Source organism: Tupaia chinensis, unplaced genomic scaffold (genome assembly GCF_000334495.1).
Source record: "Tupaia chinensis unplaced genomic scaffold, TupChi_1.0 Scaffold000182_1, whole genome shotgun sequence".
In the NCBI taxonomy this organism is placed as follows: domain Eukaryota; kingdom Metazoa; phylum Chordata; class Mammalia; order Scandentia; family Tupaiidae; genus Tupaia; species Tupaia belangeri.
The window spans coordinates 6432391-6450009 of NW_006159657.1; the positions used below are offsets into that span (position 1 = coordinate 6432391).

A 17619-nucleotide genomic window follows, 5' to 3' on the forward strand; every position below is an offset into this window, starting at 1 on the left:
ATATGTCCATTCAAATCCACCCAGTTTTGAATCAAGGTCTTTGTTTTTTTGTTGTCAAATTGTAACATACTTTACATGTTCTGAGAGATATGAGAGACTTATTGAGTACATGATTTGCAAGTGTTTTTTTTTTTTTTCTTTTTCATTCTGTGGATTGTCTTTTTACTTTCTTGATAGTGTTCTTTGGCGTACAAAAGATTTAAATTCTGATGAAATGAGAGTCATCTTCATGGTCTGATGATTAAGACAGTCAGATCCCACATGGCAGACTCCCTGGTTCAAGTCCTAAACCCAGCAGCTTGAGAAACATGCCAGGCGCATGTTTGTGTGTGCCCCAAATCCTTGTAGAATGGAGAAATGGAGAAGAAGGGGTTGCACGGTGACCATCCCCGATGTGGGGTGCTATCTTCCTCTCCCTCTCTTTCTGTCTCTCTCTCTCCGTGTCTCTGTATGGCAAGTGTATGTGCCTTATGGCAAAATGAAAAAGAAAAAGTTGTTATAATTTATCTGTTTTTGTTCTTACTTGTGCTTTTGACATCATATTTGAGAAACCATTGCCAAATTCAAGATAATGAAGATTTGCCTTGTCTTCTACATGTTTTATAGTTTTAATTTGTATTTAGGTGTTGGTCCACTTTGAGTTAATTTTCACTTATGGTGTAAATTTAAGGCTCAACTTTGCATGGGGCTATCTAATTATCTCAGGACCACTCGCCAGAGAGACTGTTCTTTCTCCAGTGAATGCTCTTGGCTGTCTTATCAGAAACCAATCACCCGTGGATGGACAGGCTTATTTCCAAACTCCCGTCTATTCTACTGAGCGATGTGCCTATCCTCATACCAGTACCACACTGGTTGATAATTGGAGATTTAGATCCCAGCTTTGTGGGTTTTTTTGTCTATTTGTTTGTTTTTCAGGTTTTTGCCATAGGGCATGTGTGCTCGCTGGAGAGAAACAGAGAAAAACTGTGAGAGAGAAAGTGAGAAATCACCCCCTGAGGGGGGATGGCCATGCCAAAATCCCTTCTCCTTCATTCTCCTGGGATTTTGCACACTCATACAAACATGCCCAGTATGATTTTTCAAGTCACCAAGTCTAGGGCTCGAACCATAGTCAGCCATGTGGGAGTCCAGTGCTTTGATCACCACACCACTTGCTGGCCCCGGATTATAGTCAGTTTTTACATGACCAAGTGTGAATCTTCCAACTTTGTTCCTCTTTTCAAGATTGGTTTGGCTATTTGGAGTCACTTGTAATGTATCACATGAATTTTAGATTTGGATTTTCCATGTCTGCAAATCAAGACATTGGGATTTTGATAGGGATCCCATCAAATCTATAGATTGATTTGAGTAGTACTGGCATATATCTTCACAACATTAGTTTTCTTTCTTTTTTTTTAATAATTATTTTATTTAAATTTATTTATTTACCCATCTTAATTTGACCAAACAGGGACAGAGCAAGAGAAAGAGAGAGAAAGTGAGGAAGCAAGTCACCAGGTCTAGGACTCAAATCTCAGGTTGGCCGTGTGGGAGTCCAGCACCCTCAACCACCATGCCACCTGCCGACCCCAATATTACATTTTCTCAGCCATATGCATGAGCTTTCTGTTTATCTAAGTCTTCTTTAATTTCTTTTAGCAATGTTTTGTAGCTTGGGGGGGGCATCTAAATATTATACCCAGGGGGTTAAATATTTTTTATCCTTTTATAAATCAAATTGTTTTCTGAATTTCACTTTCTAGTTGTTAATTGCTAGTTTACAGAAATTTAACTGATGTTTATATATTGATCTCATATCCTACTATTTGCTGAAAATGTTTATTAGCTCTCTTTATTTTCTGGGGGCTGGGGGGTGAGGGTGAGGGGGCAAACTGTGGATTCTTCAAGACTTTCTACCTTCCATGTAATCTGTGAGTTTGATAGTCTGACTTCTAGCTTTTGGTTTGGGTGTCTTTTCTTTTTTCTTGTTTCAACTATTGAAATTCAATGTATTAGCCATATGTTTTATTTTTGGTATCCTGATGCTGTAACGTCAGAGATCTTGCTGACCCTGGAGGTTCTATCCCTCCCAGGATGAGCCAATTTCTAGACATAGCAAACAACTCACCCGAGTGAGGTTGCAAGCAGAAACCAGCAGATCCTGGGCCCACACCCCCAACCACTTCCTCTATGGAGCTTACATGCTCCAAGGCACTATCCACCTGCCCTAACCAGTCGGTGGCCAGGTATCAGACAAGCAGGGGCAGCCCCCATGTCCCAGAGCCCACTGAAGTATTCCAACTGGCCAGTCCAAACCTGCTTACCCTGCCTCTCCAGTTCCTTCCCACGGAAACCACGATAAAGCCTCTTGCCCACGGTTCCCTCTTCCTTTTCCTCCTAACAAACCCCAGTGCTTCCCCATGTGTTCCCCCACCCCACCCCATCGTGTGGCACACTCCTTCCCCTTGGAACTTTGACCGTAGCAAACTATCTTTTCTCTTCTTCTTCTTTTTTTGTTTTTTTTGGAGAGATTTTCGCTCTAGGGCGTGTGCGCTCGCCAGACAGCCAGAGAGAGACATAGAGACAGAAAGCGAGAAATCACCCCCCAGGGGGGATGGTCACGCCGCAATCCCTTCTCCTCCATTCTCCTCTCTGGATCTTGGGCACGCACGCACACGCGCCCTGCGTGAGTTTTAAGCCACCGGGTCCGGGACACGAACTGCGGTCAACTACGTGGGAATCCAGCGACATAGCCATTTACGCTAACTGCTGGTTCCCTTCTTTTTTTTTTTAAGAATTATTTTTATTTTAACTTTATTTATTATTATTATCATTATTATTTTCCAGTTTGATCCGAGAGAGACAGAGAGAGAGAGAGAGGAAGTGAGCAAGCAAGCCACCAGGTCCGAGACTTGAACGATGGTCGGCCATGTGGGAGTCCAGCGCCTTTAACCACCATGCCACTTGCCGGCCCCTTCTCTTCTTTTTTTGTTTAGATTTTGGTGTAGGGAGCAGCCTTCTCAGGAGACAGAGAGAAAGAAGAAAATAAGAAATCACTCTCCAGGGAGAATGGCCATGGTGCAATCCCTTCTCCTCTGTTCTCCTCTTGGCATTTTGGGCATGTGCACACATGTGCCTGGCCATGGTTTTCAAACCACAGGGCCCAGGTCTTGAACAGCACAGTCAACCACATGGGATTCAGCCACCTTAACCACCATGCCACCCGCTGGCCCCTCACTTTGTATTTTCTAAGAATAAAAACATCTGCTATTATTTAATAACAGTGCACTGCTAAGTTCACATACCTCTCAAATGAGAGGCTAGAGACCCAATTGGGAAGCACCGGTTAACGTGATGTCAGTAGGCTCTTAATTGAGTGGTACTGATCACCATCATCGTTATTACAGTGGTGGTGCGTTGTGCAACCCCTGCCATATGTGGGCAAAAATAAAGCTATCTGCCTCTCCTTCCTGCCTCTAGAGTTGGGACACTGATAGTTTCTCCTAGGGTTTAGATGGACTAGACAGTGCTGCCCAGCACGTGGCAAGCAAATGCTATATGCTAGTTACTCCGGTTGCTTATTCTCTGATTTATCGTGATCCTTCAGACAAAGGGAACTGCTTAGAAAGCTCGAATATGCTCCATGTCAGCAGCCTCCATGCCTTTCTCTTTGCTGCGTCCTCAGCTTAGGACACCACCCCCTATTATATGTCAAAACCCCAGTGGTCTCTCCTTTAGTCTGGATCCCAACATCCTCGATGCCCCTACAATAGCCCTGGGTGCCAACGAAGCCTTGGCCCGTGCGCCTTATGGGGCAGTGACTACTCTTAGGGCACTTGTTCCTGACTTGGTGCTGAAATCTGCTTTTCTCTTCTCCCCTTCAAGAAGCACCTCTCTCTGCTTAAAGGAACATCTCAGCCAGAGAAGACTTTAGTACATCTCTGGCACCCTTCAGAAGTCAGGGCCATCTTTAGGAGGAAATGGACACAGCTTGCTTGGGGATCAGGGAGAGCAAGCGACTGAGCCCTCTGGGACCTCGTGTGTTCTGTTGCCATGACTCAGAACGACAGCCTTGATATGGACCAGCTCCCAGGATTAGGGAGCTGCTGACTGCTCGCCTCCTATACAGGGAGGGATCTTCCCCTACCAATGGCTTCATCATTGCTTTACGGGGGAGACCCTGCGGGCTGCGGGTTTTATCAGGGACCGATGACGTAAGAAGGCTCTCTCACGCAGTTACACTGGTGGGAACACAAAGGGTGGATTGTGACAAAAGCAGGCAGACAACAGAGCATGTGGGCAGGAACCTTCCCCTTGGACAAAATGTTTTGATTCCTTTCTAGCAAGGCAGATAAAGTGTTACTAGAATACTGATGTGCCCCAGTCTTCAATTCCATTTTGTGTGCTCTTGTTAATGTCAAGGCTAGGATAAATAGTACCTATTGTCTTTCTAGAGCCTGCTTGATGCCAAGCCCTCCATACTCCCCTTAGAAAACAGGATAAATAAAAATAAAATAATTTTAAAAAGAAAAACAGGAAGTGGTAGGTGTCCCACCAAGAACTTCGAGTTTTTGCTCACATGTCACCTTACCCTGACTACCCCACTTAAAACTGCAATGTGGGGACCAGCAGGTGGCATGGTGGTTAAGGCACTGGACACTTCCACATGGTCGACCACAGTTCGAGTCCTGGACCTGGTGGCTTACTTTCTCACTTTTCCTCTCTCTCTGTGTGTCTCTCTCTGGTCAAATGAAAATAAATGAATAAATAAATTAAATTAAATTAAAAAATAATTCTTTAGGAAGAAAAAAAAAACTGCAACGTGTCCCCATCTCTACCCCACATCCCCAAGCTTTCTACACGGCCATTTATAGCCTTCGAATGTGATTTACTTGCTAAGCATGCCTCTTTATTGTCTGCCATTTTCTCACCCTCCCCAAAGGTTACATCCACAGTGGCAACGATCTTTGTCACTTATGCTCTTTGGTGGATTCCTAGGACTTAGAGCAGAGCCTAGACTGTACACTACACGACATAAGTCAGTCATGTATGGTCATTCTTTTAACAAGTCTCCTGATGGATGGCCCTGGCAGCTTGAAAGTGCACCAGGCATTTGATAGAATGGAGGCAAAAGGATTGTGGCATGACCACACCTCACTGGGAAATGCTTTCTCTCTCTCTCTGGCAAGTATATGCATTCTCTGGGTGTGTGTGGGGAAAACACTTCCAAAGGAAGTGTCTGTTTATACTCCCACTAGTGGTGTACAAGAAGGCGTATGGGACCAGCAGTTGGAGTAATGGCTATGTCTCTGGACTCCCATGTAGTTGACCACAGTTTGCGTCCCGGACCCGGTGGCTTAAACTCATGCTGAGTACGTGTGCATATGTGCCCAAGATCCCAAGAGGAGAATGGAGGAGAAGGGATTGTGGCATGGCCATCCTCCCTTGGAGAGTGATTTCTCACTTTCTCTCTCTGTCTCTCTCTGTCTTTCTGGCGAGTGCACGCGTCCTATAGCAAAAACCTGTCAAAAAAAAAAAGGGGGGGGGTATAATAAAAGAATTGAAATTAGGGCTGTCATGGGAGGGTCCCAATTCCTCTATACTGTTGAACATCAATATTTGCAACTATAGAATCTTTTTCTTTCCTTTTTAAAAATCTTGCCTTCTTTTATTATTTTTCAGTTGGCAGAGGGTGCATGTGCTTGTCGGAGAAAGACAGAGAAAAAGAGAACGAAGGAGATCGCATCTCCCAACGGAGCGTAGTCCCAACACGATCCCATCTCCATTCCTCCATCCTGTTGGATATGGGGCATGCACATGTATGCACTGGTGTGGTGTTCAAACCACTGGTGCCTTGAAATTGGATTTGGACCATGGATGGCCATGTGTAATCTGGCTCCCTGAACCAGTAAGCTATGGGGTCAGCCCACTATTGATTTTATAGTTTATTTTTTCCATGAGTGAGAGAGAGACAGAGACAAGCAGGCAACGCCTGCAACAAGGTCTTGATGCCATCATCCACCCCTAGCTTCAGTCAGCCCACGGGCACACATATCCCAGCAGATTCAGGAAGCTCTCAGGACATGAACCCAGAACTTCCCCAAGTGGGTGTAGCCTTGCAGAGCATCACCTTTTATTACCGTGTCACTGTCCAACTCCATCACTGCAGAATCAGCGTTGGAAGACATAAGTTCATCTAGTTCTCGTTCAATTCCACTCCCAAGACAGCAATCCTCTGCACACAGCCTTGTTTTGAATTCTTCTCTTGTCAAACTCTCATCCACGGTTTTCAAGATAAACCACCACTGACCAAGAGCTTATTTCTTCCACTAGACTCATTATATAAGAGGATCAAAGTCCACCTTCCTGCTACTCCACTTTACCTATTCCAGCTTTAGTCTCAGAAGCAATACGAAACAGCTAATCCTTTGTTCACACGATAACCCTTAAAATATTTGAGGACTGTGTCAAATCTCTTCTGAGTGTTTTTCTTCCAGGGTAAACATCCCAAGCTCCAGCCAGACACATACCCTGATATGAAAGTCCTGGCCCCTCAGTGGCCCAGCTTAAGAGTTTTAGGGTCACCCAGGCTCAAGTCCCACCCAGGCTCTGTTCCCACACTTTGTCTGTCACTTTTCAGACTTTAGTTTCCTTCCTGGGAGAAATTGTATGACAATAGTACAAACCTCGTAGGGTTGCTAGCTGGACCACACTGTAAATTTTTGTGGGTCCCCCTCCTCCATAAGAAAAAAATAGTTATATTTTATGGCTATGTTGATATAAAGGTGACTGTAGTAAGTGAAGAGTTATTTTTTTCTTCTGAGTTTAAAAGAATTAAAACATTTTCATAGGGTGCTAAAAGTACCATAGACTGGGACCAGCAGGTGGTGTGGTGGTTAAGGTGCTGGATATTCCCACATGGTTGATCATGGTTCAAGTCCTGCACCTGGTGGCTTGCTTTCTTACTTTCCTTACTCTCTGGTTAAATTAAAATAAATGAATGAATAAATAAAATTAAATAAGTAATTCTTTAAAAAAACCAAACAAACGGGGGGAGTGTCCTGAGAGGTCAGATTGCCGTCAGTCATGGCCCATGGACAGGAACATGGTCACAGTCATGGTCATGGTAAAATGGAACTTCCAGATTATAAACAGTGGAAGATAGGAGGAACACCATTAGAAACTGTCCAGGAGAAGCTGGCTGCACCAGGACTAAGAGATCCATGGGCCCGGAATGAAGCTTGGAGGTACATGGGTGGCTTTGCAAACAATGTTTCCTTCATTGGTGCATTATTAAAAGGATTCGAATGGGGATTTGCTGCATTTGTGGTAGCTGTAGGGACTATTTCCTGGAATCCCTGAATAAAGATCAAAAGCATCACTGAGGATAATACCTGGAAGTATCTGAGTGGCTTCTTAACTCATAAAAACACTTCTTCACTTAGTCAGTCTGTTTGTGTGTTAGCCCTTCTAAGAGACAATACTGGTAAGATGTAATAAATTAAGAAAATAAAAAATGATTTAAAAAGAAAGTACCATGGACCTTAAGCACTGTGCTTCCTGTAACTGATGGATACCTAGGTCCCGGTTGCTATAGAAGTGAAAAAGAGAGACGATGCCAAGAATGTAAGGAGCTTAGCACAGCACAGGGCCTGGCTCTGGGTAAATAAATGATCAAAAATGTTAAAAATGGCCTGTGCAGAGTACAGAATGCACCTCGGGAGCACCCTGCACAGATCATTTATCAGCACGGGTTGAGATTCCAGACTCGCCTGACTGCGAACATTACTGGGTCCACATTTTCTCTCTGTCCCTGCAAAAATGGCTACAGAGATTTTTGCCAAAAAGACGCACAGTGTTTGAGATTTATGGGGTTGTAGGAAACATCGTGACATATATATACATATATATATTAATGCAGAAATACACCAAGACTTTCCAGACACCAAATATTTTGAGAAAAAAGTAAATAGGCATTTGCGGGCATGTGCTTGAAGAATTCCAGGAGGATCAGCAAGGAACCAATAAGAGCAGCTATCTACTGGGGAGGGGAGGGCATATATGAATGGGCACAGGAGCAAGGGACTTTCCACTGTGTGCCGGTTTCTAGTTTTGCTCTTTGAACTAGGACTATAGAGGACTGATTCAAAATCTTAATGACCTTTATTTAAAAAGTCTTAATGACTTTTATTTTGAAAAATACATGATGTGGTTAAAACATTCCAAACAGTTCAAAAAGGTGCAAAGTTAAAGTCTCCCTCCTGCCTCCAAAGAGTACCCAATAAAAAGATCTTGTATCTCACAAAAGATGTACAAAACCTCTTTAGAAATGCTTGTAAAAATCTTAATGGGAGACAATAAAGAAGATCTAAATGAACAGAGATGTTTATTTAAACATGTTCAATGGATTGGAAAACTCAGAATATGAAGGTGTTGCTACACAGTTTATTTTTCAGCAGCCCCATGTGTCCATTCTAGAGTATTCTATCTCACCTGGGTTTGGAGCCTCCCCTTCAAATGCTGTAATTAATAACTACTTAAAATAAAAGTTTAAAACAAACAAAAAGCAATCCCAAGAAAAATATCAGCTTTGACATCTGATTTCAAAACTATTATGAGAATGGAAGGGGACATAGTGGCTAGGCACTTGGGAGAGAGGAAGAAAATGAGAAATTCGATTCTTATAATATAGAAACTTATAAAGAGAATAGCAGTAAAGAAATAAATTGATATATTAAACAAAGCTGAATTTAGAAACTCTTTTCAAAAGAGGGCTAAAAAAGATTACAAACCAGTGGAAGATATTTGCAAAGCATGTAAGTGACAAAGCGTCTATACCTAAACCAAATGAAGAACTCCTTGAAATCATTAAGAAAAAGACAGACAGTTGACCCCCCCCCAAAAAAACCCCAAGTTTTTTGTTTGTTTTTAGAGAGTTTTTTTTGCTATAGGGCACATGTGCTTGCTAGAGAGAAAGAGACAGAAAGTGAGGAATCACCCCCTGGGAGGATGGCCACACCATAATCCGTTCTCCTCCGTTCTCTGCTTGGATCTTGAGCATGCACTCACATGTACCCAGCATGAGTTTCAAGCTTCCCATGTCCAGGACTCAAATTGCAGTTGACAATGTGGGAGTCCAGATACGTAACCATTAACCATATGCTGGTCCTCAAACCCAGGATTTTAGCATGTCTTTTTTTTTTTTTAATTTTATCTGCCAGCAGTTATGTGTGATTGCCAGAAAGTGACAGAGGAGACAAATAAAGAACCCCCCCCACACACACACACACACCATGGGGTGTTTACACCACAATCTCTTCTCCATTTTTCTTTTTTTTAAAAGGATTATTTTATTTAACTTTATTTATTATTATTATTATTTTCCAGTTTGATCAGACACACACACACACACACACACACACACACACACACACACAGAGAGAGAGAGAGGGAGAGAGAAAATGAGAAAGCAAGACACACCAGGTCTGGGACTCAAACTATAGTGGGCCATGTGGGAGCTCAGTAACCACCATGCCATGCCACTTGCTGTCCCCCCCCCCTTTTTTATAAGAGAGCTTTCTCTATAGGGTGTGAGCACTTGCCAGAGAGACAAGAGACACAGAAAGTGAGAAATCACTCCCCAGGGGGATGGCCACACCATAATCCCTTCTCTATTTTCCTCTCAGGACCTTGGGCACACATGCACACATGCCTGGTGTGAGTTTTCAGTTGCTGGGCCCAGGACTCTCAAACGGTCCACTACATGGGAGTCCAGCAATGTAATCATTATGCCATCTGCTGGTCCCTTCTCATCCATTTTTCTATCCTGTGAGGCACTTATGCACACACATCTGGCATGTTTTTCAAGTTGCTAGGCCTGGGACTCGTATAGCAGGATTGGCCATGTGGATCCAGCTCCCTTAACTGCAAGGCTACAAGACCTGTCCAACACACTTTTTCAAAACCAAAGAAATTGATATGGACCATAAACATATGAAGTAGTGCTCAGTTTCACTGAGGTCAGGGATTGTAAATTAAAACCACAGTAAGATAACACCACCCAGTCCTCCTGTATTATACAGTTTTCTTTCTTTCCTTCTTCTTTTTCTTTAACCTTTATTTATTTATCTCTCTACCTGTGATTTTCAAGCCACTGAGTTTGGGACTCAAACCGTGGTCAGTCATGTGGGAATCCAGTGCCTTAACCACCATGCCACCTGCTGGCCCCAATACATATTTTTGAATCCACATTCTATTTTACCATGAGCATGCTTTTAAATAATTTATACATGCACAAAGTTAAACAAAATTCTGTTTCAACAAAGAGGTGAAAAATTAGTCTCTGGACTGCCACACCTTTCCTTCTAGACACCTACTCTACAGTGTCCGGTGACATCTTTCAGAGAGTCTGTGTTTGCAACAGCATCTAAACATACCCAGCCACCTTTCCTCAGATCGTTAGCATGCTAATATCATGTCGGCTGATCGCCAGTAAAGAGCACAAGATGGGGGAGACGTGGCGGCCAACCTTGTCCAGGAGAGCTGAAATACAAATACAGCGTGTCACCTTGTTCAACCTCGGTTTCCCAGGCTTTCTGTGGATCTCAGCAAGGAGCCACAAAAGCACCTTGAGTATTGATTTTGAGATTACAAATACATTTTAGTGAGAAGAAAACTTCAGAAAATAGTGAGGAACAACTGTATGTCAAACATCCGGACTAGATCGACGCATAGAGAGAAAATGCAGCTCAGCGGCTGGAAGATGGGTACAGGACCGCCTTTCGGCGTGAGGCCCACGATTTGGAGCTACAACAAGTCAGTGGCTGCACGACATGGTGAATGTCTCAAATATCAATGAGTTCTACACTTTAAAATGGCTAGCTTTGACCTTCGATGCTTTGTTTTCCAGTGTTAAGGGGTTTGGTCTTCTCTCAAGTTGTGGACAGGTCTATGTGCCTACTATTCGAACAGAATCCTAACCTGTTTCCTGGATTTAAGTATTAAGCAAAGTTCTCTTAATATTTTTAAATTTTGATTTATTAAAGCCAAAACTGCCTTTCTTTCTTTTTTGTTTTTTTTTTGAGTTTTTTTGGAGAGATTTTCACTATAGGGCGTGTGCGCTCGCCAGACAGAGAGAGACATAGAGACAGAAAGCGAGAAATCACCCCCCAGGAGGGATGGTCATACCGCAATCCCTTCTCCTCCATTCTCCTCTCGGGATCTTGGGCATGCACGCACACGCGCCCGGCGTGAGTTTTAAGCCACCGGGTTCGGGACGCGAACCGTGGTCGACTATGTGGGAGTCCAGTGACATAGCCATTATGCTAACTGCTGGTTCCCAAAACTGCCTTTCTTGAAGTTAAAAAAATGTATGTAAAAATACCTATTTAGTAACCCCAGTAAGCTATATAGCCTCAGCTCTGTGCTATTTTATAGTATATTCATTCTACCCACAGTTTCATGCCTAAAGTCAACTTTTGTTCACAGTTATGTATATATCAGCCAGACTTACTATTGAAAGTATTTAGATTAATTAAGATATTTTGTGAATCAATACAATGTGGGAAAGAATAAAGGAATGGAAAGCAACTGCAGATACCAGAGACAGGGTGGGAGGAGGATGGGAAATGGGGCAGAGGGAGAGAAATATATATATATATATATGAAGCAAGAAATGGAAAATTATTTGTTGATGATAACATGTATGATTAAGCCCTGTTACAGTGTATTCTAGCTGGAAAATCACATTTTGTATGCTGTGGTGATGTTCAGTGAAAGTATGTAAAATGAATACATTTAAAAAAAGAAAAAAATGTTCAGCTTTATGTCATGTGAGTTTCACCTAAAAAAAAAAAAAAAGGAAAGAATGATGACTTCCAGGCTTTCATGACCACCATGGGACCCTCCAAATCTCCTTTTTCTCTTGGGTATGGTCATCACTCACCTTTCAAACCATGGCTGTTTGTCAGACAGAGTAAATGCAATCCCTCTAGACATGTGGCTTGAGCAAATGATTCATGTTAGTAGTTTAATATTGTAAGGTAAAAATGTTTGTTGCTAGTCTAGCCTGACTATTTCTGAGGGCTCAGACCACCGTCACTGTAAGAGTTAAGTGGGGGGGAGCGTGGGGATCCACCTTCTTGAGTATCCTCCTCGTGTTTTCAGTCCCTAACTCGCTCTAGCCTCTGCTGTGTCTCGGCTGCATCTCGATCCTCTCTAATTTGTCTTTTTCTGGAGAGTAAACCCTCTGTCTTATGTTGTGACTGGGAAAGATACAGGCACCTGCTCCATGGGGTGGGAGGACTCAGAATGTCCGTGTCTCCCCCAAATTTACATGTTGAAATCCCCCCACCCCCAGGTGATGATATGAAGAGGCAGTGCCTTTGGGAGGTGATAGGGTCACGAGGGCTCCACTCTCATTAATGGGATTTATGCGTGTTTTAAAGAGACTTCAGAGAGATCCCTCCACTCTTTGCCCTATGAGAACACAGTGAGAAGAATAAAATGAAGAGGAGAAAGGACAATTATGGAGAAAGGGATACCTTGGGTGGGCCTCAGGCACTTCTCAGGCAGATCAATTTCGGAAAGAAGCAGCATACAGGAGCTAAGGTCTAACCAGATTCTCTTGCTCCTTTATTGAGATATCATCCAATTTGACAATTGGACCAATTAGATTCAACACAACAAATGCACCCATTCTAAGTATCCCCTTCGATAGGTTCTGACAAATGTATGTATCTATCACACTTAAGATATAGAAAGAGGTGCCAAGGACCAGCACATGGCGTAATGGTTAGGTTGCTGGACTCCCACGTAGTTGACCATCCTTCCTGTTCCGAATCTGGCAGCTTAAACTCACACCAGGCATATGTGCGTGTGAGCCCAAAATCCCAAGAGGAGAATGGAAGATATGGGATTGTGGTGTGGCCATCTGGAAGGGGGTGTGTGGTGGTGATTTCTCACTTTCCATCTCTCTGTCCCTCTCTGCCTTTCTGGCAAGCACACACGCCCTATAGCAAAAATCTCTTAAAAAAAAAAATTAGAAAGAGGTGCTGGACAGCAGCACAGAGGCGACATGCTATGCCTCCGGGCCCAGCCTGGTGGCACACAGGATAGCAAACGAAACTGCAGTGTGGAAGACTATATGGTCAACTGTGGCTTCGATCCCCGGGTGGGGTTGAAAATACGCCAGGTATGTGCATGCATGCCCAAGAAGGATACTGACAAGCTGGAGGGAAAGGGGATCAGGGGGTGTCAAGACCCTGACACTTTTCTCTCTTTTTCTCTCATGCATGCACTCATGCTCTCTATCATGAATAAAATCAATAAACTTAAAGTAAGCAAAAAGAGGGTTAGGGCTGGCAGATGGTAAGGTAGTTAGGGCGCTGGACCCCCACATGGTTGGCTGCGGTTTGGGTCCCAGACCTAGCAGCTTACTTTCTCACTTTCCCTTTCTTTGTCTCTCTGGTCAAATAAAAATAATAATAAAAATAATAAATAAAAATATTTTTTTAAAAGGAGGGACTAAAAATAAAACATTTTTTAAAAAGTGGCATTCTGTGAGGCTGACCCATGTGGGATAGTTCAGATTGTCTCCAGATTCCTCCCTGAGTATATGTATACACTGGGTATACGCATGCCCACGGTCTGGAGCTGGCTGGAGCTTGGTGGACCATGGAGTCGGCACCCCGTCAGGGATGCTGTCTCTGTCTCTCTTTGTTCTTGCCCTCGTGGAGGACAGGAATAAGCTAACTTAAAAAAAAAGAGACAGAATATTTTCACCTCCGAGAGCACTGCGTGCCTCAAGCCAATCTTCCTCTCCACCCCGATCTGCTCTGTGTCACCACGTGCAGTAGCTCCACGTGTAATGGCGTGCTCGCCCTCTCCATGAGTGACTAACCCTGGCTTTGCCTTACTACAGCTTTGTCCCTGGTGGCTCTCTGATCAGGCCCCAGTTGGAATGCATCTGTTTTGTAAAAAGGATATTTTGGGGACCAGCAGGTGGCATGGTGGTTAAGGTGCTCAACACTTCCACATGGCTGACCATGGTTCAAGTCCCAGACCTGGTGGCTTGCTTCCTCACTTTCCTTCTTTCTTTCTGTGTCTCTCTTTGGCCAAAAAATAAATAAACAAATAAATAAAATAAAATAAATACAAGTCTCTAACAACCTAATTATTACATCTTAAGGGGAAAAAAAGAGGATATTTTGTGGCTAACCAGTGGCATGGTGGTTAAGGTGGCTGGATCTCACATGGCTGACCGTACAGTTTGAGTCCCAGACCTGGCAGCTTGAAAAACACGCTGGGGGCATGTGTGTATGTGTCCAAAAACCCCAAGAGGAGAATGGAGGAGAAGGGATTGAGGTGTGTCCCTCCACCCCCAGGGGGATTATTTCTCACTTTCCCTCTCTCACTGTCTCTGCTTCTCTCCAGTGAATGCACATACCCTATGGCAAAAATCTAAAATAATTGTTTTCAAAAGGACATTTTGGTGGAATTGAGGAAATTTGAATATGGATTGGGCTTTAGATGATATTAGGGAATTTTGTTAGGTGTGATGCAGGGGTTGTGGTTATGTAGTGGGTTGTTGGGAAAGTCATGACACATTTTTGTGTAGAAAACATAGAAAAATACGTCATGACTTTCCCGACAACCTAATAAGTGAATGTCATTATCTTTTAGAAGCGCTTACTAAAATATTCAGGCAGTTGGGACCAGCAGTTAGCATAATGGCTACGTCACTGGACTCCCATGTAGTCGACTGCGGTTTGAGTCCCGGACCCGGTGACTTAAACTCACGCCAGCCGCTTGTGCGTGTGTGCCCAAGATCCTGAGAGGAGAATGGAGGAGAAGGGATTGCAGCGTGGCCATCCCCCTGGGGGGTGATTTCTCGCTTTCTGTCTCTATGTCTCTCTCTCTCTTTCTGGCAAGCGCACGCGCCCTACAGCAAAAACCTCTCCAAAAAAAAAAAAAAATACTCAGGCAGTAAAGTCTCAGGAAGTGTAATGACTTGGAAGTAGTTTCAGAAGGAAAATCAATATATTACACATGTATAGAAGCAAATACGACACAATGGTAATGATTCTTGAAGTGAGGTGGTAAGCACCTCTCTATATAATTTACAGTGTGCAGGGGAAAGCAGGTGGCATGGTGATTAGGGCGCTGGACTCCCACATGGCTGGCTGTGGTTCAAGTCCCGGACCTGGCAGCTTGCTTTCTCTCTCTCTCTGGTCAAAATGAAGAATAACAATAAATAAAATAAAATAATTATTAAAAATATTTACAATGTGCTTACAAAAAATTAAACCAGAGTTGGTCCCCCAGAGCACTGGTTAAGAGCTGTACATTGGGAACTGGATCCTACATGGATGACCAGAGTTCAAATTCTGGCCCTGGCGACTTGAAAAACACACCACACACAAGTGAAATGGAGGAAGAATGATTGTGGCATGACCACACCGCACTAGGGGGGGAGTTCTCTCTCTTTCTCTGGAGAGTGCATGCACACCCCTTGACAGTTAAATGGGGGGGGGCATAAATCAAAACCAAAAACTCATCCTTGCACTTGCCCCTTGAAGAACTCAGGTTCAGAAGCCCTGACTGCAGGCCGTTGGGCTTAGTAACCTGGGCCTTCTGCTAGGCTTTAAGGAATTTGGTCCCATCAATGCAACTAGGGATCTCAATCCCTTTTTATGAAAAGTCTTCTTTAACCTCCAGTTGATTTAGCACAGGGACCTGGCAGCAGAAGAAGGTGGTGGCTCCCGGGTCAAACACCTCTGTGTTTCCATCTCCCTTCCGTGAGACCAGCATAACCACAGTCCCCCTAACTCGTGGAGATCAAGTGAGGGCCACAGAGCACATACTCATTAAGACTCGCTCTTACTATCACTGTTGTTGAAAGAAAGAAGCCATCGGAAGGTTGGTTGTTGCTCTGCGGAGACGGTGAACCCTAGGGGTTGCCCTTCAGCTTCTCAGGGCTTCTTTCTCACGGTGGCTGGCTGTCAGCTGTGCAGAGCTCTGCACATATTAGGTCAGGCTCTGGGTGTGTACAGTTTGAGAGTCAACATGACAGCGGTGCTAAGAGCCAGGACGACGGTGGCTTTAGGTAGCAGGCATTGGAGGTGCAGCACCATTGATCTGTTCTCAACGATTTCTTATTTCTGGGGGCTATTCCCTCATTGGGTTTTACACCACCCACACCTCCTCTCCTCTGCCTTCTCCCTCACCCCTTCATTTCCTCCCGCATCCTCTCTTGGCCATGGTTCGGAGTGGAGCACTGGGAGCAGAAGGATCCTGTTTGTTTTCCTCTCTGTTTTCAGAATCAAATCCAAACTGGCACTCTCTCTGCACTTTGCCATCCTTCATTCACTCGGAGGCTTTTGCTGAGAGCCCAGTGTGGACCTAGCTCTGTGTGGGTGCTGGGAGACAGCAGAGTGTCAGGCCTTCTCTAGTTGCCTCAGGCCCAAAGCCCTGCGGTTGTTCATGGTGCCCTTCCTTCTCTCACACCCTGCTTCTGATCTGCCAGCAAATCTTATTAGTTCTTCCTTCAAAGTACACCCAGAGGGTCAGCCTTGCAGGGGAGTGGTTTATCACTGTGCACAGGGAGCTGGATTCCATGTGGTTGGCCACAGTTTGACTCCTTCCCCAGCAGCTTGAAAAAATGCTAGGCCTGTGAGCCTGTGCGTCCAATCCTGATGGGATGAAGACATGGAGAAAAGATTGCAGCGTGCCTCTTTTTTTTTTTTGCATCTGACTTTGCTGTCCGTTGAACAGGTTTGGCACAGAGCCCAGAGTCTCTTGGTCTAAGGATGTTAGTAATTATACAAGAGCCCCAGATGAAGAGGAGGGGCTTAGAAGTTAAATGGAGCAGTTGGGGTCTGTGACCAAGAGAGTTGCACGGAAAGGCTTGGTGGTTAGGAGCAGAGCTGAGCCTGTCTCTGCCACAGCCCAGCTCTGGGGTCTGGGACAAGTTGCCTCATCCCTTTAGCCCTCAGTTGCCATTCTTGGAAAACGGTAGGCTGACTTGTTTGGTTTATCACTTGCTGTGCCTTCTTACGAAGGCAGGTCATCTTTTGTTGTTGTTCTTTACTGCTATGTCTACAAGCACGTAAGACAGCATCTGGTCCCTAGTAGGCCCCCAATAAATATTTTTATCTTATTCAGTTAATTTATTTTTTATTTATCATTATTATTGTTTTAGAGAGGGTCTCACTATGGTGTTATTCCTCTGCCTCAGCCTCCCAAGTAGGTAAGGCTACAGAAGTATCACTTTTAATCTTTTAGGGTGGGCCAGGAGTTGAACCCAGGTCTTTTATGTGGTCTCAGCCTGTGAAGGAGCAGGGTCAACCAGCATGTATTACCGTGGTTGGGCCTATTTATTTTATTTTATTTTATTTTTTTTAGATTTTTGCTACAGGGTGTATGTGCTTGCTAGAGAGAGACAGAAAGAAGGAAAGTGAGAAATCTACCCCCCCCCCCAGGGAACCAGCAGTTAGCGTAATGGCTATGTCACTGGACTCCCATGTAGTCGACCGCGGTTCGCGTGCCGGACCCGGTGACTTAAAACTCACGCCGGGCACGTGTGCGTACGTGCCCAAGATCCCGAGAGGAGAACGGAGGAGAAGGGATTGCGGC

The 17619-nt window shown here is 44.2% G+C and overlaps 1 pseudogene; it reads left to right on the top strand.

Annotated features, from left to right (window-relative positions):
• The first annotated feature begins 7071 nt into the window (after nucleotides 1-7071).
• Nucleotides 7072-7347, top strand: LOC102481924 (NADH dehydrogenase [ubiquinone] 1 beta subcomplex subunit 3 pseudogene; annotated as a pseudogene).
• Nucleotides 7348-17619: the final 10272 nt, after the last annotated feature.